At 43.0% G+C, this 23,827-nt stretch overlaps 14 non-coding genes across 14 annotated transcripts; all 14 read right to left on the bottom strand.

Annotated features, from left to right (window-relative positions):
- Nucleotides 1-1,220: 1,220 nt before the first annotated feature.
- trnas-gcu (transfer RNA serine (anticodon GCU)) lies at nucleotides 1,221-1,302 on the bottom strand. Its single transcript has one exon. It is a non-coding gene; the product is annotated as a tRNA-Ser (tRNA).
- Nucleotides 1,303-2,794: 1,492 nt separating this feature from the next.
- trnas-gcu (transfer RNA serine (anticodon GCU)) lies at nucleotides 2,795-2,876 on the bottom strand. The gene has a single exon. It is a non-coding gene; the product is annotated as a tRNA-Ser (tRNA).
- A 1,851-nt stretch (nucleotides 2,877-4,727) lies between these two features.
- trnas-gcu (transfer RNA serine (anticodon GCU)) lies at nucleotides 4,728-4,809 on the bottom strand. The gene has a single exon. It is a non-coding gene; the product is annotated as a tRNA-Ser (tRNA).
- Nucleotides 4,810-6,639: 1,830 nt separating this feature from the next.
- On the bottom strand, nucleotides 6,640-6,721 carry trnas-gcu (transfer RNA serine (anticodon GCU)). The gene has a single exon. It is a non-coding gene; the product is annotated as a tRNA-Ser (tRNA).
- A 1,154-nt stretch (nucleotides 6,722-7,875) lies between these two features.
- Nucleotides 7,876-7,957, bottom strand: trnas-gcu (transfer RNA serine (anticodon GCU)). Its single transcript has one exon. It is a non-coding gene; the product is annotated as a tRNA-Ser (tRNA).
- A 1,492-nt stretch (nucleotides 7,958-9,449) lies between these two features.
- On the bottom strand, nucleotides 9,450-9,531 carry trnas-gcu (transfer RNA serine (anticodon GCU)). Its single transcript has one exon. It is a non-coding gene; the product is annotated as a tRNA-Ser (tRNA).
- A 1,851-nt stretch (nucleotides 9,532-11,382) lies between these two features.
- trnas-gcu (transfer RNA serine (anticodon GCU)) lies at nucleotides 11,383-11,464 on the bottom strand. The gene has a single exon. It is a non-coding gene; the product is annotated as a tRNA-Ser (tRNA).
- Nucleotides 11,465-12,609: 1,145 nt separating this feature from the next.
- trnas-gcu (transfer RNA serine (anticodon GCU)) lies at nucleotides 12,610-12,691 on the bottom strand. Its single transcript has one exon. It is a non-coding gene; the product is annotated as a tRNA-Ser (tRNA).
- A 1,851-nt stretch (nucleotides 12,692-14,542) lies between these two features.
- Nucleotides 14,543-14,624, bottom strand: trnas-gcu (transfer RNA serine (anticodon GCU)). The gene has a single exon. It is a non-coding gene; the product is annotated as a tRNA-Ser (tRNA).
- A 1,154-nt stretch (nucleotides 14,625-15,778) lies between these two features.
- On the bottom strand, nucleotides 15,779-15,860 carry trnas-gcu (transfer RNA serine (anticodon GCU)). The gene has a single exon. It is a non-coding gene; the product is annotated as a tRNA-Ser (tRNA).
- Nucleotides 15,861-17,711: 1,851 nt separating this feature from the next.
- trnas-gcu (transfer RNA serine (anticodon GCU)) lies at nucleotides 17,712-17,793 on the bottom strand. Its single transcript has one exon. It is a non-coding gene; the product is annotated as a tRNA-Ser (tRNA).
- A 1,851-nt stretch (nucleotides 17,794-19,644) lies between these two features.
- Nucleotides 19,645-19,726, bottom strand: trnas-gcu (transfer RNA serine (anticodon GCU)). Its single transcript has one exon. It is a non-coding gene; the product is annotated as a tRNA-Ser (tRNA).
- Nucleotides 19,727-21,239: 1,513 nt separating this feature from the next.
- On the bottom strand, nucleotides 21,240-21,321 carry trnas-gcu (transfer RNA serine (anticodon GCU)). The gene has a single exon. It is a non-coding gene; the product is annotated as a tRNA-Ser (tRNA).
- Nucleotides 21,322-22,834: 1,513 nt separating this feature from the next.
- Nucleotides 22,835-22,916, bottom strand: trnas-gcu (transfer RNA serine (anticodon GCU)). The gene has a single exon. It is a non-coding gene; the product is annotated as a tRNA-Ser (tRNA).
- Between the last annotated feature and the right edge of the window lie 911 nt (nucleotides 22,917-23,827).

Genomic DNA, 23,827 nt, shown 5'->3' on the forward strand with positions numbered 1-23,827 from the left:
TTTCTGCAGTGCCAATAAGCCATGTTGAAAGGGGAATTAGCTCAAATGGTACAGCGCTTGCTTAGCATGCGAGAGGTAGTGGGATTGATGCCCATATTCTCCACAAGGTTCACCTTTGCATCTTGAACTTACATCATTCCCAGTGAAAACCTTGTTGTAACTTTACATTTTTTTCCATATCTAAGCAAAGAAACATTCCTACACAACGACGAGGATGGGATTCGAACCCATGCGTGCAGAGCACAATGGATTAGCAGTCCGTCCTTAACATCTCACGTTTTCATCATCCCCAGTGAAAATCTTGTCATAACTTAACATTTTGCTTTATCTAACCTGTGTTTCTGCAGTGTCAGTTAGCCATGTTGAAAGGGGAATTAGCTCAGATGGTAGAGCGCTTGCTTAGCATGCGAGAGGTAGTGGGATCGATGCCCATATTCTCCACAAGGTTCACCTTTGCATCTTGAATTTACATCATTCCCACTGAAAACCTTGTTGTAACTTTACATTTTTTTCCATATCTAAGCAAAGAAACATTCCTACACAACGACAAGGATGGGATTCGAACCCACGCGTGCAGAGCACGATGGATTAGCAGTCCGTCCTTAACATCTCACGTTTGCATCATCCCCAGCGAAAATCTTGTCATAACTTAACATTTTGCTTTATCTAACCTGTGTTTCTGCTGTGCCAGTAAGCCATGTTGAAAGGGGAATTAGCTCAAATGGTAGAGTTCTTGCTTAGCATGTGAGAGTTAGTGGGATTGATACCCATATTCTCCACAACATTCACATTTGCATCTTGAATTTACATCATTCCCAGTGAAAACCTTGTTGTAACTTTACATTTTTTTCCATATCTAAGCAAAGAAACATTCCTACACAACAACAAGGATGGGATTCGAACCCACGCGTGCAGAGCACAATGGATTAGCAGTCCTTCCTTAACATCTCACGTTTGCATCATCCCCAGCGAAAATCTTGTCATAACTTAACATTTTGCTTTATCTAACCTGTGTTTCTGCAGTGCCAGTAAGCCATGTTGAAAGGGGAATTAGCTCAAATGGTAGAGATCTTGCTTAGCATGTGAGAGTTAGTGGGATTGATACCCATATTCTCCACAACGTTCACATTTGCATCTTGAATTTACATCATTCCCAGTGAAAACCTTGTTGTAACTTTACATTTTTTTCCATATCTAAGCAAAGAAACATTCCTACACAACGACGAGGATGGGATTCGAACCCACGGGTGCAGAGCACAATGGATTAGCAGTCCATCGCCTTAACCACTCGGCCACCTCGTCACCAAAAACTGATATTAGGACAAGACGAAAGAGAGTGTTATCATAAGAAGCTGCTCATGCGGAATCTGACCCTCGTTGCTGCAGTGCCAGGAAGCCATGTTCACAGGGGAAATAGCACAAATGGTAGAGCCATGCAAGAGGTAGTGGGGTCGATGCCCACATTCTCCACAAGACTCTACTTTAGACCTTGAGCCAAGGTCATCCCAAGTCCAAATGTTGATAAGTAGGGTTAAAGATGTTGTCACTGAATAGGTTGTTTTGTAGACTTGCAAACAAAGCAGAACTCACCATATTAGGACAAGACGAAAGAGAGTGTTATCATAAGAAGCTACTCATGCGGAATCTGACCCTCGTTGCTGCAGTGCCAGGAAGCCATGTTCACAGGGGAAATAGCACAAATGGTAGAGCCATGCAAGAGGTAGTGGGGTCGATGCCCACATTCTCCACAAGACTCTACTTTAGACCTTGAGCCAAGGTCATCCCAAGTCCAAATGTTGATAAGTAGGGTTAAAGATGTTGTCACTGAATAGGTTGTTTTGTAGACTTGCAAACAAAGCAGAACTCACCATCACCTTAACCACTCGGCCATCTAGTCACTGAAAAGCATCATTAGGAGAAGACGAAAGAGAGTGTTATCAAAAGAAGATGATCATATGGAGTCTAACCCGCGTTGCAGCTGTGCCAGGAGGCCATGTTCACAGGGGAATTCTCCACAAGGTTCACCTTTGCATCTTGAATTTACATCATTCCAAGGGAAAACCTTGTTGTAACTTTACATTTTTTTCCATATCTAAGCAAAGAAACATTCCTACACAACGACGAGGATGGGATTCGAGCCCAAGTGTGCAGAGCACAATGGATTAGCAGTCCTTCCTTAACATCTCACGTTTGCATCATCCCCAGCGAAAATCTTGTCAGAACTTAACATTTTGCTTTATCTAACCTGTGTTTCTGCAGTGCCAGTAAGCCATGTTGAAAGGGGAATTAGCTCAAATGGTAGAGTTCTTGCTTAGCATGTGAGAGGTAGTGGGATTGATACCCATATTCTCCACAACGTTCACATTTGCATCTTGAATTTACATCATTCCCAGTGAAAACCTTGTTGTAACTTTACATTTTTTTCCATATCTAAGCAAAGAAACATTCCTACACAACGACGAGGATGGGATTCGAACCCACGCGTGCAGAGCACAATGGATTAGCAGTCCTTCCTTAACATCTCACGTTTGCATCATCCCCAGCGAAAATCTTGTCATAACTTAACATTTTGCTTTATCTAACCTGTGTTTCTGCAGTGCCAGTAAGCCATGTTGAAAGGGGAATTAGCTCAAATGGTAGAGTTCTTGCTTAGCATGTGAGAGGTAGTGGGATTGATACCCATATTCTCCGCAACGTTCACATTTGCATCTTGAATTTACATCATTCCCAGTGAAAACCTTGTTGTAACTTTACATTTTTTTCCATATCTAAGCAAAGAAACATTCCTACACAACGACGAGGATGGGATTCGAACCCACGCGTGCAGAGCACAATGGATTAGCAGTCCATCGCCTTAACCACTCGGCCACCTCGTCACCAAAAACTGATATTAGGACAAGACGAAAGAGAGTGTTATCATAAGAAGCTGCTCATGCGGAATCTGACCCTCGTTGCTGCAGTGCCAGGAAGCCATGTTCACAGGGGAAATAGCACAAATGGTAGAGCCATGCAAGAGGTAGTGGGGTCGATGCCCACATTCTCCACAAGACTCTACTTTAGACCTTGAGCCAAGGTCATCCCAAGTCCAAATGTTGATAAGTAGGGTTAAAGATGTTGTCACTGAATAGGTTGTTTTGTAGACTTGCAAACGAAGCAGAACTCACCATATTAGGACAAGACGAAAGAGAGTGTTATCATAAGAAGCTGCTCATGCGGAATCTGACCCTCGTTGCTGCAGTGCCAGGAGGCCATGTTCACAGGGGAATTCTCCACAAGGTTCACCTTTGCATCTTGAATTTACATCATTCCCAGTGAAAACCTTGTTGTAACTTTACATTTTTTTCCATATCTAAGCAAAGAAACATTACTACACAACGACGAGGATGGGATTCGAACCCACGTGTGCAGAGCACAATGGATTAGCAGTCCTTCCTTAACATCTCACGTTTGCATCATCCCCAGTGAAAATCTTGTCATAACTTAACATTTTGCTTTATCTAACCTGTCTTTCTGCAGTGCCAATAAGCCATGTTGAAAGGGGAATTAGCTCAAATGGTACAGCGCTTGCTTAGCATGCGAGAGTTAGTGGGATTGATGCCCATATTCTCCACAAGGTTCACCTTTGCATCTTGAACTTACATCATTCCCAGTGAAAACCTTGTTGTAACTTTACATTTTTTTCCATATCTAAGCAAAGAAACATTCCTACACAACGACGAGGATGGGATTCGAACCCATGCGTGCAGAGCACAATGGATTAGCAGTCCGTCCTTAACATCTCACGTTTTCATCATCCCCAGTGAAAATCTTGTCATAACTTAACATTTTGCTTTATCTAACCTGTGTTTCTGCAGTGTCAGTTAGCCATGTTGAAAGGGGAATTAGCTCAGATGGTAGAGCGCTTGCTTAGCATGCGAGAGGTAGTGGGATCGATGCCCATATTCTCCACAAGGTTCACCTTTGCATCTTGAATTTACATCATTCCCAGTGAAAACCTTGTTGTAACTTTACATTTTTTTCCATATCTAAGCAAAGAAACATTCCTACACAACGACAAGGATGGGATTCGAACCCACGCGTGCAGAGCACGATGGATTAGCAGTCCGTCCTTAACATCTCACGTTTGCATCATCCCCAGCGAAAATCTTGTCATAACTTAACATTTTGCTTTATCTAACCTGTGTTTCTGCTGTGCCAGTAAGCCATGTTGAAAGGGGAATTAGCTCAAATGGTAGAGTTCTTGCTTAGCATGTGAGAGGTAGTGGGAGTGATACCCATATTCTCCACAACGTTCACATTTGCATCTTGAATTTACATTATTCCCAGTGAAAACCTTGTTGTAACTTTACATTTTTTTCCATATCTAAGCAAAGAAACATTCCTACACAACGACGAGGATGAGATTCGAACCCACGCGTGCAGAGCACAATGGATTAGCAGTCCTTCCTTAACATCTCACGTTTGCATCATCCCCAGCGAAAATCTTGTCATAACTTAACATTTTGCTTTATCTAACCTGTGTTTCTGCAGTGCCAGTAAGCCATGTTGAAAGGGGAATTAGCTCAAATGGTAGAGTTCTTGCTTAGCATGTGGGAGTTAGTGGGATTGATACCCATATTCTCCACAACGTTCACATTTGCATCTTGAATTTACATCATTCCCAGTGAAAACCTTGCTGTAACTTTACATTTTTTTCCATATCTAAGCAAAGAAACATTCCTACACAACGACGAGGATGGGATTCGAACCCACGGGTGCAGAGCACAGTGGATTAGCAGTCCATCGCCTTAACCACTCGGCCACCTCGTCACCAAAAACTTATATTAGGACAAGACGAAAGAGAGTGTTATCATAAGAAGCTGCTCATGCGGAATCTGACCCTCGTTGCTGCAGTGCCAGGAAGCCATGTTCACAGGGGAAATAGCACAAATGGTAGAGCCATGCAAGAGGTAGTGGGGTCGATGCCCACATTCTCCACAAGACTCTACTTTAGACCTTGAGCCAAGGTCATCCCAAGTCCAAATGTTGATAAGTAGGGTTAAAGATGTTGTCACTGAATAGGTTGTTTTGTAGACTTGCAAACAAAGCAGAACTCACCATATTAGGACAAGACGAAAGAGAGTGTTATCATAAGAAGCTACTCATGCGGAATCTGACCCTCGTTGCTGCAGTGCCAGGAAGCCATGTTCACAGGGGAAATAGCACAAATGGTAGAGCCATGCAAGAGGTAGTGGGGTCGATGCCCACATTCTCCACAAGACTCTACTTTAGACCTTGAGCCAAGGTCATCCCAAGTCCAAATGTTGATAAGTAGGGTTAAAGATGTTGTCACTGAATAGGTTGTTTTGTAGACTTGCAAACAAAGCAGAACTCACCATCACCTTAACCACTCGGCCATCTAGTCACTGAAAAGCATCATTAGGAGAAGACGAAAGAGAGTGTTATCAAAAGAAGATGATCATATGGAGTCTAACCCGCGTTGCAGCTGTGCCAGGAGGCCATGTTCACAGGGGAATTCTCCACAAGGTTCACCTTTGCATCTTGAATTTACATCATTCCAAGGGAAAACCTTGTTGTAACTTTACATTTTTTTCCATATCTAAGCAAAGAAACATTCCTACACAACGACGAGGATTGGATTCGAACCCACGCGTGCAGAGCACAATGGATTAGCAGTCCTTCCTTAACATCTCACGTTTGCATCATCCCCAGCGAAAATCTTGTCATAACTTAACATTTTGCTTTATCTAACCTGTGTTTCTGCAGTGCCAGTAAGCCATGTTGAAAGGGGAATTAGCTCAAATGGTAGAGTTCTTGCTTAGCATGTGAGAGGTAGTGGGATTGATACCCATATTCTCCGCAACGTTCACATTTGCATCTTGAATTTACATCATTCCCAGTGAAAACCTTGTTGTAACTTTACATTTTTTTCCATATCTAAGCAAAGAAACATTCCTACACAACGACAAGGATGGGATTCGAACCCACGCGTGCAGAGCACGATGGATTAGCAGTCCGTCCTTAACATCTCACGTTTGCATCATCCCCAGCGAAAATCTTGTCATAACTTAACATTTTGCTTTATCTAACCTGTGTTTCTGCTGTGCCAGTAAGCCATGTTGAAAGGGGAATTAGCTCAAATGGTAGAGTTCTTGCTTAGCATGTGAGAGGTAGTGGGAGTGATACCCATATTCTCCACAACGTTCACATTTGCATCTTGAATTTACATTATTCCCAGTGAAAACCTTGTTGTAACTTTACATTTTTTTCCATATCTAAGCAAAGAAACATTCCTACACAACGACGAGGATGAGATTCGAACCCACGCGTGCAGAGCACAATGGATTAGCAGTCCTTCCTTAACATCTCACGTTTGCATCATCCCCAGCGAAAATCTTGTCATAACTTAACATTTTGCTTTATCTAACCTGTGTTTCTGCAGTGCCAGTAAGCCATGTTGAAAGGGGAATTAGCTCAAATGGTAGAGTTCTTGCTTAGCATGTGGGAGTTAGTGGGATTGATACCCATATTCTCCACAACGTTCACATTTGCATCTTGAATTTACATCATTCCCAGTGAAAACCTTGCTGTAACTTTACATTTTTTTCCATATCTAAGCAAAGAAACATTCCTACACAACGACGAGGATGGGATTCGAACCCACGGGTGCAGAGCACAGTGGATTAGCAGTCCATCGCCTTAACCACTCGGCCACCTCGTCACCAAAAACTTATATTAGGACAAGACGAAAGAGAGTGTTATCATAAGAAGCTGCTCATGCGGAATCTGACCCTCGTTGCTGCAGTGCCAGGAAGCCATGTTCACAGGGGAAATAGCACAAATGGTAGAGCCATGCAAGAGGTAGTGGGGTCGATGCCCACATTCTCCACAAGACTCTACTTTAGACCTTGAGCCAAGGTCATCCCAAGTCCAAATGTTGATAAGTAGGGTTAAAGATGTTGTCACTGAATAGGTTGTTTTGTAGACTTGCAAACAAAGCAGAACTCACCATATTAGGACAAGACGAAAGAGAGTGTTATCATAAGAAGCTACTCATGCGGAATCTGACCCTCGTTGCTGCAGTGCCAGGAAGCCATGTTCACAGGGGAAATAGCACAAATGGTAGAGCCATGCAAGAGGTAGTGGGGTCGATGCCCACATTCTCCACAAGACTCTACTTTAGACCTTGAGCCAAGGTCATCCCAAGTCCAAATGTTGATAAGTAGGGTTAAAGATGTTGTCACTGAATAGGTTGTTTTGTAGACTTGCAAACAAAGCAGAACTCACCATCACCTTAACCACTCGGCCATCTAGTCACTGAAAAGCATCATTAGGAGAAGACGAAAGAGAGTGTTATCAAAAGAAGATGATCATATGGAGTCTAACCCGCGTTGCAGCTGTGCCAGGAGGCCATGTTCACAGGGGAATTCTCCACAAGGTTCACCTTTGCATCTTGAATTTACATCATTCCAAGGGAAAACCTTGTTGTAACTTTACATTTTTTTCCATATCTAAGCAAAGAAACATTCCTACACAACGACGAGGATTGGATTCGAACCCACGCGTGCAGAGCACAATGGATTAGCAGTCCTTCCTTAACATCTCACGTTTGCATCATCCCCAGCGAAAATCTTGTCATAACTTAACATTTTGCTTTATCTAACCTGTGTTTCTGCAGTGCCAGTAAGCCATGTTGAAAGGGGAATTAGCTCAAATGGTAGAGTTCTTGCTTAGCATGTGAGAGGTAGTGGGATTGATACCCATATTCTCCGCAACGTTCACATTTGCATCTTGAATTTACATCATTCCCAGTGAAAACCTTGTTGTAACTTTACATTTTTTTCCATATCTAAGCAAAGGAACATTCCTACACAACGACGAGGATGGGATTCGAACCCACGCGTGCAGAGCACAATGGATTAGCAGTCCATCGCCTTAACCACTCGGCCACCTCGTCACCAAAAACTGATATTAGGACAAGACGAAAGAGAGTGTTATCATAAGAAGCTGCTCATGCGGAATCTGACCCTCGTTGCTGCAGTGCCAGGAAGCCATGTTCACAGGGGAAATAGCACAAATGGTAGAGCCATGCAAGAGGTAGTGGGGTCGATGCCCACATTCTCCACAAGACTCTACTTTAGACCTTGAGCCAAGGTCATCCCAAGTCCAAATGTTGATAAGTAGGGTTAAAGATGTTGTCACTGAATAGGTTGTTTTGTAGACTTGCAAACAAAGCAGAACTCACCATATTAGGACAAGACGAAAGAGAGTGTTATCATAAGAAGCTACTCATGCGGAATCTGACCCTCGTTGCTGCAGTGCCAGGAAGCCATGTTCACAGGGGAAATAGCACAAATGGTAGAGCCATGCAAGAGGTAGTGGGGTCGATGCCCACATTCTCCACAAGACTCTACTTTAGACCTTGAGCCAAGGTCATCCCAAGTCCAAATGTTTATAAGTAGGGTTAAAGATGTTGTCACTGAATAGGTTGTTTTGTAGACTTGCAAACAAAGCAGAACTCACCATCACCTTAACCACTTGGCCATCTAGTCACTGAAAAGCATCATTAGGAGAAGACGAAAGAGAGTGTTATCAAAAGAAGATGATCATATGGAGTCTAACCCGCGTTGCAGCTGTGCCAGGAGGCCATGTTCACAGGGGAATTCTCCACAAGGTTCACCTTTGCATCTTGAATTTACATCATTCCAAGGGAAAACCTTGTTGTAACTTTACATTTTTTTCCATATCTAAGCAAAGAAACATTCCTACACAACGACGAGGATGGGATTCGAGCCCAAGTGTGCAGAGCACAATGGATTAGCAGTCCTTCCTTAACATCTCACGTTTGCATCATCCCCAGCGAAAATCTTGTCAGAACTTAACATTTTGCTTTATCTAACCTGTGTTTCTGCAGTGCCAGTAAGCCATGTTGAAAGGGGAATTAGCTCAAATGGTAGAGTTCTTGCTTAGCATGTGAGAGGTAGTGGGATTGATACCCATATTCTCCACAACGTTCACATTTGCATCTTGAATTTACATCATTCCCAGTGAAAACCTTGTTGTAACTTTACATTTTTTTCCATATCTAAGCAAAGAAACATTCCTACACAACGACGAGGATGGGATTCGAACCCACGCGTGCAGAGCACAATGGATTAGCAGTCCTTCCTTAACATCTCACGTTTGCATCATCCCCAGCGAAAATCTTGTCATAACTTAACATTTTGCTTTATCTAACCTGTGTTTCTGCAGTGCCAGTAAGCCATGTTGAAAGGGGAATTAGCTCAAATGGTAGAGTTCTTGCTTAGCATGTGAGAGGTAGTGGGATTGATACCCATATTCTCCGCAACGTTCAGATTTGCATCTTGAATTTACATCATTCCCAGTGAAAACCTTGTTGTAACTTTACATTTTTTTCCATATCTAAGCAAAGAAACATTCCTACACAACGACGAGGATGGGATTCGAACCCACGCGTGCAGAGCACAATGGATTAGCAGTCCATCGCCTTAACCACTCGGCCACCTCGTCACCAAAAACTGATATTAGGACAAGACGAAAGAGAGTGTTATCATAAGAAGCTGCTCATGCGGAATCTGACCCTCGTTGCTGCAGTGCCAGGAAGCCATGTTCACAGGGGAAATAGCACAAATGGTAGAGCCATGCAAGAGGTAGTGGGGTCGATGCCCACATTCTCCACAAGACTCTACTTTAGACCTTGAGCCAAGGTCATCCCAAGTCCAAATGTTGATAAGTAGGGTTAAAGATGTTGTCACTGAATAGGTTGTTTTGTAGACTTGCAAACGAAGCAGAACTCACCATATTAGGACAAGACGAAAGAGAGTGTTATCATAAGAAGCTGCTCATGCGGAATCTGACCCTCGTTGCTGCAGTGCCAGGAGGCCATGTTCACAGGGGAATTCTCCACAAGGTTCACCTTTGCATCTTGAATTTACATCATTCCCAGTGAAAACCTTGTTGTAACTTTACATTTTTTTCCATATCTAAGCAAAGAAACATTACTACACAACGACGAGGATGGGATTCGAACCCACGTGTGCAGAGCACAATGGATTAGCAGTCCTTCCTTAACATCTCACGTTTGCATCATCCCCAGTGAAAATCTTGTCATAACTTAACATTTTGCTTTATCTAACCTGTCTTTCTGCAGTGCCAATAAGCCATGTTGAAAGGGGAATTAGCTCAAATGGTACAGCGCTTGCTTAGCATGCGAGAGGTAGTGGGATTGATGCCCATATTCTCCACAAGGTTCACCTTTGCATCTTGAACTTACATCATTCCCAGTGAAAACCTTGTTGTAACTTTACATTTTTTTCCATATCTAAGCAAAGAAACATTCCTACACAACGACGAGGATGGGATTCGAACCCATGCGTGCAGAGCACAATGGATTAGCAGTCCGTCCTTAACATCTCACGTTTTCATCATCCCCAGTGAAAATCTTGTCATAACTTAACATTTTGCTTTATCTAACCTGTGTTTCTGCAGTGTCAGTTAGCCATGTTGAAAGGGGAATTAGCTCAGATGGTAGAGCGCTTGCTTAGCATGCGAGAGGTAGTGGGATCGATGCCCATATTCTCCACAAGGTTCACCTTTGCATCTTGAATTTACATCATTCCCACTGAAAACCTTGTTGTAACTTTACATTTTTTTCCATATCTAAGCAAAGAAACATTCCTACACAACGACAAGGATGGGATTCGAACCCACGCGTGCAGAGCACAATGGATTAGCAGTCCGTCCTTAACATCTCACGTTTGCATCATCCCCAGCGAAAATCTTGTCATAACTTAACATTTTGCTTTATCTAACCTGTGTTTCTGCTGTGCCAGTAAGCCATGTTGAAAGGGGAATTAGCTCAAATGGTAGAGTTCTTGCTTAGCATGTGAGAGGTAGTGGGAGTGATACCCATATTCTCCACAACGTTCACATTTGCATCTTGAATTTACATTATTCCCAGTGAAAACCTTGTTGTAACTTTACATTTTTTTCCATATCTAAGCAAAGAAACATTCCTACACAACGACGAGGATGAGATTCGAACCCACGCGTGCAGAGCACAATGGATTAGCAGTCCTTCCTTAACATCTCACGTTTGCATCATCCCCAGCGAAAATCTTGTCATAACTTAACATTTTGCTTTATCTAACCTGTGTTTCTGCAGTGCCAGTAAGCCATGTTGAAAGGGGAATTAGCTCAAATGGTAGAGTTCTTGCTTAGCATGTGGGAGTTAGTGGGATTGATACCCATATTCTCCACAACGTTCACATTTGCATCTTGAATTTACATCATTCCCAGTGAAAACCTTGCTGTAACTTTACATTTTTTTCCATATCTAAGCAAAGAAACATTCCTACACAACGACGAGGATGGGATTCGAACCCACGGGTGCAGAGCACAGTGGATTAGCAGTCCATCGCCTTAACCACTCGGCCACCTCGTCACCAAAAACTTATATTAGGACAAGACGAAAGAGAGTGTTATCATAAGAAGCTGCTCATGCGGAATCTGACCCTCGTTGCTGCAGTGCCAGGAAGCCATGTTCACAGGGGAAATAGCACAAATGGTAGAGCCATGCAAGAGGTAGTGGGGTCGATGCCCACATTCTCCACAAGACTCTACTTTAGACCTTGAGCCAAGGTCATCCCAAGTCCAAATGTTGATAAGTAGGGTTAAAGATGTTGTCACTGAATAGGTTGTTTTGTAGACTTGCAAACAAAGCAGAACTCACCATATTAGGACAAGACGAAAGAGAGTGTTATCATAAGAAGCTACTCATGCGGAATCTGACCCTCGTTGCTGCAGTGCCAGGAAGCCATGTTCACAGGGGAAATAGCACAAATGGTAGAGCCATGCAAGAGGTAGTGGGGTCGATGCCCACATTCTCCACAAGACTCTACTTTAGACCTTGAGCCAAGGTCATCCCAAGTCCAAATGTTGATAAGTAGGGTTAAAGATGTTGTCACTGAATAGGTTGTTTTGTAGACTTGCAAACAAAGCAGAACTCACCATCACCTTAACCACTCGGCCATCTAGTCACTGAAAAGCATCATTAGGAGAAGACGAAAGAGAGTGTTATCAAAAGAAGATGATCATATGGAGTCTAACCCGCGTTGCAGCTGTGCCAGGAGGCCATGTTCACAGGGGAATTCTCCACAAGGTTCACCTTTGCATCTTGAATTTACATCATTCCAAGGGAAAACCTTGTTGTAACTTTACATTTTTTTCCATATCTAAGCAAAGAAACATTCCTACACAACGACGAGGATGGGATTCGAACCCACGCGTGCAGAGCACAATGGATTAGCAGTCCTTCCTTAACATCTCACGTTTGCATCATCCCCAGCGAAAATCTTGTCATAACTTAACATTTTGCTTTATCTAACCTGTGTTTCTGCAGTGCCAGTAAGCCATGTTGAAAGGGGAATTAGCTCAAATGGTAGAGTTCTTGCTTAGCATGTGAGAGGTAGTGGGATTGATACCCATATTCTTCACATTTGCATCTTGAATTTACATCATTCCCAGTGAAAACCTTGTTGTAACTTTACTTTTTTTTCCATATCTAAGCAAAGGAACATTCCTACACAACGACGAGGATGGGATTCGAACCCACGCGTGCAGAGCACAATGGATTAGCAGTCCATCGCCTTAACCACTCGGCCACCTTGTCACCAAAAACTGATATTAGGACAAGACGAAAGAGAGTGTTATCATAAGAAGCTGCTCATGGGGAATCTGACCCTCGTTGCTGCAGTGCCAGGAAGCCATGTTCACAGGGGAAATAGCACAAATGGTAGAGCCATGCAAGAGGTAGTGGGGTCGATGCCCACATTCTCCACAAGACTCTACTTTAGACCTTGAGCCAAGGTCATCCCAAGTCCAAATGTTGATAAGTAGGGTTAAAGATGTTGTCACTGAATAGGTTGTTTTGTAGACTTGCAAACGAAGCAGAACTCACCATATTAGGACAAGACGAAAGAGAGTGTTATCATAAGAAGCTGCTCATGCGGAATCTGACCCTCGTTGCTGCAGTGCCAGGAGGCCATGTTCACAGGGGAATTCTCCACAAGGTTCACCTTTGCATCTTGAATTTACATCATTCCCAGTGAAAACCTTGTTGTAACTTTACATTTTTTTCCATATCTAAGCAAAGAAACATTACTACACAACGACGAGGATGGGATTCGAACCCACGCGTGCAGAGCACAATGGATTAGCAGTCCTTCCTTAACATCTCACGTTTGCATCATCCCCAGTGAAAATCTTGTCATAACTTAACATTTTGCTTTATCTAACCTGTCTTTCTGCAGTGCCAATAAGCCATGTTGAAAGGGGAATTAGCTCAAATGGTACAGCGCTTGCTTAGCATGCGAGAGGTAGTGGGATTGATGCCCATATTCTCCACAAGGTTCACCTTTGCATCTTGAACTTACATCATTCCCAGTGAAAACCTTGTTGTAACTTTACATTTTTTTCCATATCTAAGCAAAGAAACATTCCTACACAACGACGAGGATGGGATTCGAACCCATGCGTGCAGAGCACAATGGATTAGCAGTCCGTCCTTAACATCTCACGTTTTCATCATCCCCAGTGAAAATCTTGTCATAACTTAACATTTTGCTTTATCTAACCTGTGTTTCTGCAGTGTCAGTTAGCCATGTTGAAAGGGGAATTAGCTCAGATGGTAGAGCGCTTGCTTAGCATGCGAGAGGTAGTGGGATCGATGCCCATATTCTCCACAAGGTTCACCTTTGCATCTTGAATTTACATCATTCCCACTGAAAACCTTGTTGTAACTTTACATTTTTTTCCATATCTAAGCAAAGAAACATTCCTACACAACGACAAGGATGGGATTCGAACCCACGCGTGCAGAGCACGATGGATTAGCAGTCCGTCCTTAACATCTCACGTTTGCATCATCCCCAGCGAAAATCTTGTCATAACTTAACATTTTGCTTTATCTAACCTGTGTTTCTGCTGTGCCAGTAAGCCATGTTGAAAGGGGAATTAGCTCAAATGGTAGAGTTCTTGCTTAGCATGTGAGAGTTAGTGGGATTGATACCCATATTCTCCACAACATTCACATTTGCATCTTGAATTTACATCATTCCCAGTGAAAACCTTGTTGTAACTTTACATTTTTTTCCATATCTAAGCAAAGAAACATTCCTACACAACAACAAGGATGGGATTCGAACCCACGCGTGCAGAGCACAATGGATTAGCAGTCCTTCCTTAACATCTCACGTTTGCATCATCCCCAGCGAAAATCTTGTCATAACTTAACATTTTGCTTTATCTAACCTGTGTTTCTGCAGTGCCAGTAAGCCATGTTGAAAGGGGAATTAGCTCAAATGGTAGAGATCTTGCTTAGCATGTGAGAGTTAGTGGGATTGATACCCATATTCTCCACAACGTTCACATTTGCATCTTGAATTTACATCATTCCCAGTGAAAACCTTGTTGTAACTTTACATTTTTTTCCATATCTAAGCAAAGAAACATTCCTACACAACGACGAGGATGGGATTCGAACCCACGGATGCAGAGCACAATGGATTAGCAGTCCATCGCCTTAACCACTCGGCCACCTCGTCACCAAAAACTGATATTAGGACAAGACGAAAGAGAGTGTTATCATAAGAAGCTGCTCATGCGGAATCTGACCCTCGTTGCTGCAGTGCCAGGAAGCCATGTTCACAGGGGAAATAGCACAAATGGTAGAGCCATGCAAGAGGTAGTGGGGTCGATGCCCACATTCTCCACAAGACTCTACTTTAGACCTTGAGCCAAGGTCATCCCAAGTCCAAATGTTGATAAGTAGGGTTAAAGATGTTGTCACTGAATAGGTTGTTTTGTAGACTTGCAAACAAAGCAGAACTCACCATATTAGGACAAGACGAAAGAGAGTGTTATCATAAGAAGCTACTCATGCGGAATCTGACCCTCGTTGCTGCAGTGCCAGGAAGCCATGTTCACAGGGGAAATAGCACAAATGGTAGAGCCATGCAAGAGGTAGTGGGGTCGATGCCCACATTCTCCACAAGACTCTACTTTAGACCTTGAGCCAAGGTCATCCCAAGTCCAAATGTTGATAAGTAGGGTTAAAGATGTTGTCACTGAATAGGTTGTTTTGTAGACTTGCAAACAAAGCAGAACTCACCATCACCTTAACCACTCGGCCATCTAGTCACTGAAAAGCATCATTAGGAGAAGACGAAAGAGAGTGTTATCAAAAGAAGATGATCATATGGAGTCTAACCCGCGTTGCAGCTGTGCCAGGAGGCCATGTTCACAGGGGAATTCTCCACAAGGTTCACCTTTGCATCTTGAATTTACATCATTCCAAGGGAAAACCTTGTTGTAACTTTACATTTTTTTCCATATCTAAGCAAAGAAACATTCCTACACAACGACGAGGATGGGATTCGAACCCACGCGTGCAGAGCACAATGGATTAGCAGTCCTTCCTTAACATCTCACGTTTGCATCATCCCCAGCGAAAATCTTGTCATAACTTAACATTTTGCTTTATCTAACCTGTGTTTCTGCAGTGCCAGTAAGCCATGTTGAAAGGGGAATTAGCTCAAATGGTAGAGTTCTTGCTTAGCATGTGAGAGGTAGTGGGATTGATACCCATATTCTCCGCAACGTTCACATTTGCATCTTGAATTTACATCATTCCCAGTGAAAACCTTGTTGTAACTTTACTTTTTTTTCCATATCTAAGCAAAGGAACATTCCTACACAACGACGAGGATGGGATTCGAACCCACGCGTGCAGAGCACAATGGATTAGCAGTCCATCGCCTTAACCACTCGGCCACCTCGTCACCAAAAACTGATATTAGGACAAGACGAAAGAGAGTGTTATCATAAGAAGCTGCTCATGCGGAATCTGACCCTCGTTGCTGCAGTGCCAGGAAGCCATGTTCACAGGGGAAATAGCACAAATGGTAGAGCCATGCAAGAGGTAGTGGGGTCGATGCCCACATTCTCCACAAGACTCTACTTTAGACCTTGAGCCAAGGTCATCCCAAGTCCAAATGTTGATAAGTAGGGTTAAAGATGTTGTCACTGAATAGGTTGTTTTGTAGACTTGCAAACGAAGCAGAACTCACCATATTAGGACAAGACGAAAGAGAGTGTTATCATAAGAAGCTGCTCATGCGGAATCTGACCCTCGTTGCTGCAGTGCCAGGAGGCCATGTTCACAGGGGAATTCTCCACAAGGTTCACCTTTGCATCTTGAATTTACATCATTCCCAGTGAAAACCTTGTTGTAACTTTACATTTTTTTCCATATCTAAGCAAAGAAACATTACTACACAACGACGAGGATGGGATTCGAACCCACGCGTGCAGAGCACAATGGATTAGCAGTCCTTCCTTAACATCTCACGTTTGCATCATCCCCAGTGAAAATCTTGTCATAACTTAACATTTTGCTTTATCTAACCTGTCTTTCTGCAGTGCCAATAAGCCATGTTGAAAGGGGAATTAGCTCAAATGGTACAGCGCTTGCTTAGCATGCGAGAGGTAGTGGGATTGATGCCCATATTCTCCAGAAGGTTCACCTTTGCATCTTGAACTTACATCATTCCCAGTGAAAACCTTGTTGTAACTTTACATTTTTTTCCATATCTAAGCAAAGAAACATTCCTACACAACGACGAGGATGGGATTCGAACCCACGCGTGCAGAGCACAATGGATTAGCAGTCCGTCCTTAACATCTCACGTTTTCATCATCCCCAGTGAAAATCTTGTCATAACTTAACATTTTGCTTTATCTAACCTGTGTTTCTGCAGTGTCAGTTAGCCATGTTGAAAGGGGAATTAGCTCAGATGGTAGAGCGCTTGCTTAGCATGCGAGAGGTAGTGGGATCGATGCCCATATTCTCCACAAGGTTCACCTTTGCATCTTGAATTTACATCATTCCCACTGAAAACCTTGTTGTAACTTTACATTTTTTTCCATATCTAAGCAAAGAAACATTCCTACACAACGACAAGGATGGGATTCGAACCCACGCGTGCAGAGCACGATGGATTAGCAGTCCGTCCTTAACATCTCACGTTTGCATCATCCCCAGCGAAAATCTTGTCATAACTTAACATTTTGCTTTATCTAACCTGTGTTTCTGCTGTGCCAGTAAGCCATGTTGAAAGGGGAATTAGCTCAAATGGTAGAGTTCTTGCTTAGCATGTGAGAGGTAGTGGGAGTGATACCCATATTCTCCACAACGTTCACATTTGCATCTTGAATTTACATTATTCCCAGTGAAAACCTTGTTGTAACTTTACATTTTTTTCCATATCTAAGCAAAGAAACATTCCTACACAACGACGAGGATGAGATTCGAACCCACGCGTGCAGAGCACAATGGATTAGCAGTCCTTCCTTAACATCTCACGTTTGCATCATCCCCAGCGAAAATCTTGTCATAACTTAACATTTTGCTTTATCTAACCTGTGTTTCTGCAGTGCCAGTAAGCCATGTTGAAAGGGGAATTAGCTCAAATGGTAGAGTTCTTGCTTAGCATGTGGGAGTTAGTGGGATTGATACCCATATTCTCCGCAACGTTCACATTTGCATCTTGAATTTACATCATTCCCAGTGAAAACCTTGTTGTAACTTTACATTTTTTTCCATATCTAAGCAAAGAAACATTCCTACACAACGACGAGGATGGGATTCGAACCCACGCGTGCAGAGCACAATGGATTAGCAGTCCATCGCCTTAACCACTCGGCCACCTCGTCACCAAAAACTGATATTAGGACAAGACGAAAGAGAGTGTTATCATAAGAAGCTGCTCATGCGGAATCTGACCCTCGTTGCTGCAGTGCCAGGAAGCCATGTTCACAGGGGAAATAGCACAAATGGTAGAGCCATGCAAGAGGTAGTGGGGTCGATGCCCACATTCTCCACAAGACTCTACTTTAGACCTTGAGCCAAGGTCATCCCAAGTCCAAATGTTGATAAGTAGGGTTAAAGATGTTGTCACTGAATAGGTTGTTTTGTAGACTTGCAAACGAAGCAGAACTCACCATATTAGGACAAGACGAAAGAGAGTGTTATCATAAGAAGCTGCTCATGCGGAATCTGACCCTCGTTGCTGCAGTGCCAGGAGGCCATGTTCACAGGGGAATTCTCCACAAGGTTCACCTTTGCATCTTGAATTTACATCATTCCCAGTGAAAACCTTGTTGTAACTTTACATTTTTTTCCATATCTAAGCAAAGAAACATTACTACACAACGACGAGGATGGGATTCGAACCCACGCGTGCAGAGCACAATGGATTAGCAGTCCTTCCTTAACATCTCACGTTTGCATCATCCCCAGTGAAAATCTTGTCATAACTTAACATTTTGCTTTATCTAACCTGTCTTTCTGCAGTGCCAATAAGCCATGTTGAAAGGGGAATTAGCTCAAATGGTACAGCGCTTGCTTAGCATGCGAGAGGTAGTGGGATTGATGCCCATATTCTCCAGAAGGTTCACCTTTGCATCTTGAACTTACATCATTCCCAGTGAAAACCTTGTTGTAACTTTACATTTTTTTCCATATCTAAGCAAAGAAACATTCCTACACAACGACGAGGATGGGATTCGAACCCACGCGTGCAGAGCACAATGGATTAGCAGTCCGTCCTTAACATCTCACGTTTTCATCATCCCCAGTGAAAATCTTGTCATAACTTAACATTTTGCTTTATCTAACCTGTGTTTCTGCAGTGTCAGTTAGCCATGTTGAAAGGGGAATTAGCTCAGATGGTAGAGCGCTTGCTTAGCATGCGAGAGGTAGTGGGATCGATGCCCATATTCTCCACAAGGTTCACCTTTGCATCTTGAATTTACATCATTCCCACTGAAAACCTTGTTGTAACTTTACATTTTTTTCCATATCTAAGCAAAGAAACATTCCTACACAACGACAAGGATGGGATTCGAACCCACGCGTGCAGAGCACGATGGATTAGCAGTCCGTCCTTAACATCTCACGTTTGCATCATCCCCAGCGAAAATCTTGTCATAACTTAACATTTTGCTTTATCTAACCTGTGTTTCTGCTGTGCCAGTAAGCCATGTTGAAAGGGGAATTAGCTCAAATGGTAGAGTTCTTGCTTAGCATGTGAGAGGTAGTGGGAGTGATACCCATATTCTCCACAACGTTCACATTTGCATCTTGAATTTACATTATTCCCAGTGAAAACCTTGTTGTAACTTTACATTTTTTTCCATATCTAAGCAAAGAAACATTCCTACACAACGACGAGGATGAGATTCGAACCCACGCGTGCAGAGCACAATGGATTAGCAGTCCTTCCTTAACATCTCACGTTTGCATCATCCCCAGCGAAAATCTTGTCATAACTTAACATTTTGCTTTATCTAACCTGTGTTTCTGCAGTGCCAGTAAGCCATGTTGAAAGGGGAATTAGCTCAAATGGTAGAGTTCTTGCTTAGCATGTGGGAGTTAGTGGGATTGATACCCATATTCTCCGCCAAGTTCACATTTGCATCTTGAATTTACATCATTCCCAGTGAAAACCTTGTTGTAACTTTACATTTTTTTCCATATCTAAGCAAAGAAACATTCCTACACAACGACGAGGATGGGATTCGAACCCACGCGTGCAGAGCACAATGGATTAGCAGTCCATCGCCTTAACCACTCGGCCACCTCGTCACCAAAAACTGATATTAGGACAAGACGAAAGAGAGTGTTATCATAAGAAGCTGCTCATGCGGAATCTGACCCTCGTTGCTGCAGTGCCAGGAAGCCATGTTCACAGGGGAAATAGCACAAATGGTAGAGCCATGCAAGAGGTAGTGGGGTCGATGCCCACATTCTCCACAAGACTCTACTTTAGACCTTGAGCCAAGGTCATCCCAAGTCCAAATGTTGATAAGTAGGGTTAAAGATGTTGTCACTGAATAGGTTGTTTTGTAGACTTGCAAACGAAGCAGAACTCACCATATTAGGACAAGACGAAAGAGAGTGTTATCATAAGAAGCTGCTCATGCGGAATCTGACCCTCGTTGCTGCAGTGCCAGGAGGCCATGTTCACAGGGGAATTCTCCACAAGGTTCACCTTTGCATCTTGAATTTACATCATTCCCAGTGAAAACCTTGTTGTAACTTTACATTTTTTTCCATATCTAAGCAAAGAAACATTACTACACAACGACGAGGATGGGATTCGAACCCACGCGTGCAGAGCACAATGGATTAGCAGTCCTTCCTTAACATCTCACGTTTGCATCATCCCCAGTGAAAATCTTGTCATAACTTAACATTTTGCTTTATCTAACCTGTCTTTCTGCAGTGCCAATAAGCCATGTTGAAAGGGGAATTAGCTCAAATGGTACAGCGCTTGCTTAGCATGCGAGAGGTAGTGGGATTGATGCCCATATTCTCCAGAAGGTTCACCTTTGCATCTTGAACTTACATCGTTCCCAGTGAAAACCTTGTTGTAACTTTACATTTTTTTCCATATCTAAGCAAAGAAACATTCCTACACAACGACGAGGATGGGATTCGAACCCATGCGTGCAGAGCACAATGGATTAGCAGTCCGTCCTTAACATCTCACGTTTTCATCATCCCCAGTGAAAATCTTGTCATAACTTAACATTTTGCTTTATCTAACCTGTGTTTCTGCAGTGTCAGTTAGCCATGTTGAAAGGGGAATTAGCTCAGATGGTAGAGCGCTTGCTTAGCATGCGAGAGGTAGTGGGATCGATGCCCATATTCTCCACAAGGTTCACCTTTGCATCTTGAATTTACATCATTCCCACTGAAAACCTTGTTGTAACTTTACATTTTTTTCCATATCTAAGCAAAGAAACATTCCTACACAACGACAAGGATGGGATTCGAACCCACGCGTGCAGAGCACAATGGATTAGCAGTCCTTCCTTAACATCTCACGTTTGCATCATCCCCAGCGAAAATCTTGTCATAACTTAACATTTTGCTTTATCTAACCTGTGTTTCTGCAGTGCCAGTAAGCCATGTTGAAAGGGGAATTAGCTCAAATGGTAGAGTTCTTGCTTAGCATGTGGGAGTTAGTGGGATTGATACCCATATTCTCCGCAACGTTCACATTTGCATCTTGAATTTACATCATTCCCAGTGAAAACCTTGTTGTAACTTTACATTTTTTTCCATATCTAAGCAAAGAAACATTCCTACACAACGACGAGGATGGGATTCGAACCCACGCGTGCAGAGCACAATGGATTAGCAGTCCATCGCCTTAACCACTCGGCCACCTCGTCACCAAAAACTGATATTAGGACAAGACGAAAGAGAGTGTTATCATAAGAAGCTGCTCATGCGGAATCTGACCCTCGTTGCTGCAGTGCCAGGAAGCCATGTTCACAGGGGAAATAGCACAAATGGTAGAGCCATGCAAGAGGTAGTGGGGTCGATGCCCACATTCTCCACAAGACTCTACTTTAGACCTTGAGCCAAGGTCATCCCAAGTCCAAATGTTGATAAGTAGGGTTAAAGATGTTGTCACTGAATAGGTTGTTTTGTAGACTTGCAAACGAAGCAGAACTCACCATATTAGGACAAGACGAAAGAGAGTGTTATCATAAGAAGCTGCTCATGCGGAATCTGACCCTCGTTGCTGCAGTGCCAGGAGGCCATGTTCACAGGGGAATTCTCCACAAGGTTCACCTTTGCATCTTGAATTTACATCATTCCCAGTGAAAACCTTGTTGTAACTTTACATTTTTTTCCATATCTAAGCAAAGAAACATTACTACACAACGACGAGGATGGGATTCGAACCCACGCGTGCAGAGCACAATGGATTAGCAGTCCTTCCTTAACATCTCACGTTTGCATCATCCCCAGTGAAAATCTTGTCATAACTTAACATTTTGCTTTATCTAACCTGTCTTTCTGCAGTGCCAATAAGCCATGTTGAAAGGGGAATTAGCTCAAATGGTACAGCGCTTGCTTAGCATGCGAGAGGTAGTGGGATTGATGCCCATATTCTCCAGAAGGTTCACCTTTGCATCTTGAACTTACATCATTCCCAGTGAAAACCTTGTTGTAACTTTACATTTTTTTCCATATCTAAGCAAAGAAACATTCCTACACAACGACGAGGATGGGATTCGAACCCATGCGTGCAGAGCACAATGGATTAGCAGTCCGTCCTTAACATCTCACGTTTTCATCATCCCCAGTGAAAATCTTGTCATAACTTAACATTTTGCTTTATCTAACCTGTGTTTCTGCAGTGTCAGTTAGCCATGTTGAAAGGGGAATTAGCTCAGATGGTAGAGCGCTTGCTTAGCATGCGAGAGGTAGTGGGATCGATGCCCATATTCTCCACAAGGTTCACCTTTGCATCTTGAATTTACATCATTCCCACTGAAAACCTTGTTGTAACTTTACATTTTTTTCCATATCTAAGCAAAGAAACATTCCTACACAACGACAAGGATGGGATTCGAACCCACGCGTGCAGAGCACAATGGATTAGCAGTCCTTCCTTAACATCTCACGTTTGCATCATCCCCAGCGAAAATCTTGTCATAACTTAACATTTTGCTTTATCTAACCTGTGTTTCTGCAGTGCCAGTAAGCCATGTTGAAAGGGGAATTAGCTCAAATGGTAGAGTTCTTGCTTAGCATGTGGGAGTTAGTGGGATTGATACCCATATTCTCCGCAACGTTCACATTTGCATCTTGAATTTACATCATTCCCAGTGAAAACCTTGTTGTAACTTTACATTTTTTTCCATATCTAAGCAAAGAAACATTCCTACACAACGACGAGGATGGGATTCGAACCCACGCGTGCAGAGCACAATGGATTAGCAGTCCATCGCCTTAACCACTCGGCCACCTCGTCACCAAAAACTGATATTAGGACAAGACGAAAGAGAGTGTTATCATAAGAAGCTGCTCATGCGGAATCTGACCCTCGTTGCTGCAGTGCCAGGAAGCCATGTTCACAGGGGAAATAGCACAAATGGTAGAGCCATGCAAGAGGTAGTGGGGTCGATGCCCACATTCTCCACAAGACTCTACTTTAGACCTTGAGCCAAGGTCATCCCAAGTCCAAATGTTGATAAGTAGGGTTAAAGATGTTGTCACTGAATAGGTTGTTTTGTAGACTTGCAAACGAAGCAGAACTCACCATATTAGGACAAGACGAAAGAGAGTGTTATCATAAGAAGCTGCTCATGCGGAATCTGACCCTCGTTGCTGCAGTGCCAGGAGGCCATGTTCACAGGGGAATTCTCCACAAGGTTCACCTTTGCATCTTGAATTTACATCATTCCCAGTGAAAACCTTGTTGTAACTTTACATTTTTTTCCATATCTAAGCAAAGAAACATTACTACACAACGACGAGGATGGGATTCGAACCCACGCGTGCAGAGCACAATGGATTAGCAGTCCTTCCTTAACATCTCACGTTTGCATCATCCCCAGTGAAAATCTTGTCATAACTTAACATTTTGCTTTATCTAACCTGTCTTTCTGCAGTGCCAATAAGCCATGTTGAAAGGGGAATTAGCTCAAATGGTACAGCGCTTGCTTAGCATGCGAGAGGTAGTGGGATTGATGCCCATATTCTCCAGAAGGTTCACCTTTGCATCTTGAACTTACATCATTCCCAGTGAAAACCTTGTTGTAACTTTACATTTTTTTCCATATCTAAGCAAAGAAACATTCCTACACAACGACGAGGATGGGATTCGAACCCATGCGTGCAGAGCACAATGGATTAGCAGTCCGTCCTTAACATCTCACGTTT

The sequence above is a fragment of the Labrus bergylta genome, chromosome 14 (assembly GCF_963930695.1).
Source record: "Labrus bergylta chromosome 14, fLabBer1.1, whole genome shotgun sequence".
In the NCBI taxonomy this organism is placed as follows: Eukaryota; Metazoa; Chordata; class Actinopteri; order Labriformes; family Labridae; genus Labrus; species Labrus bergylta.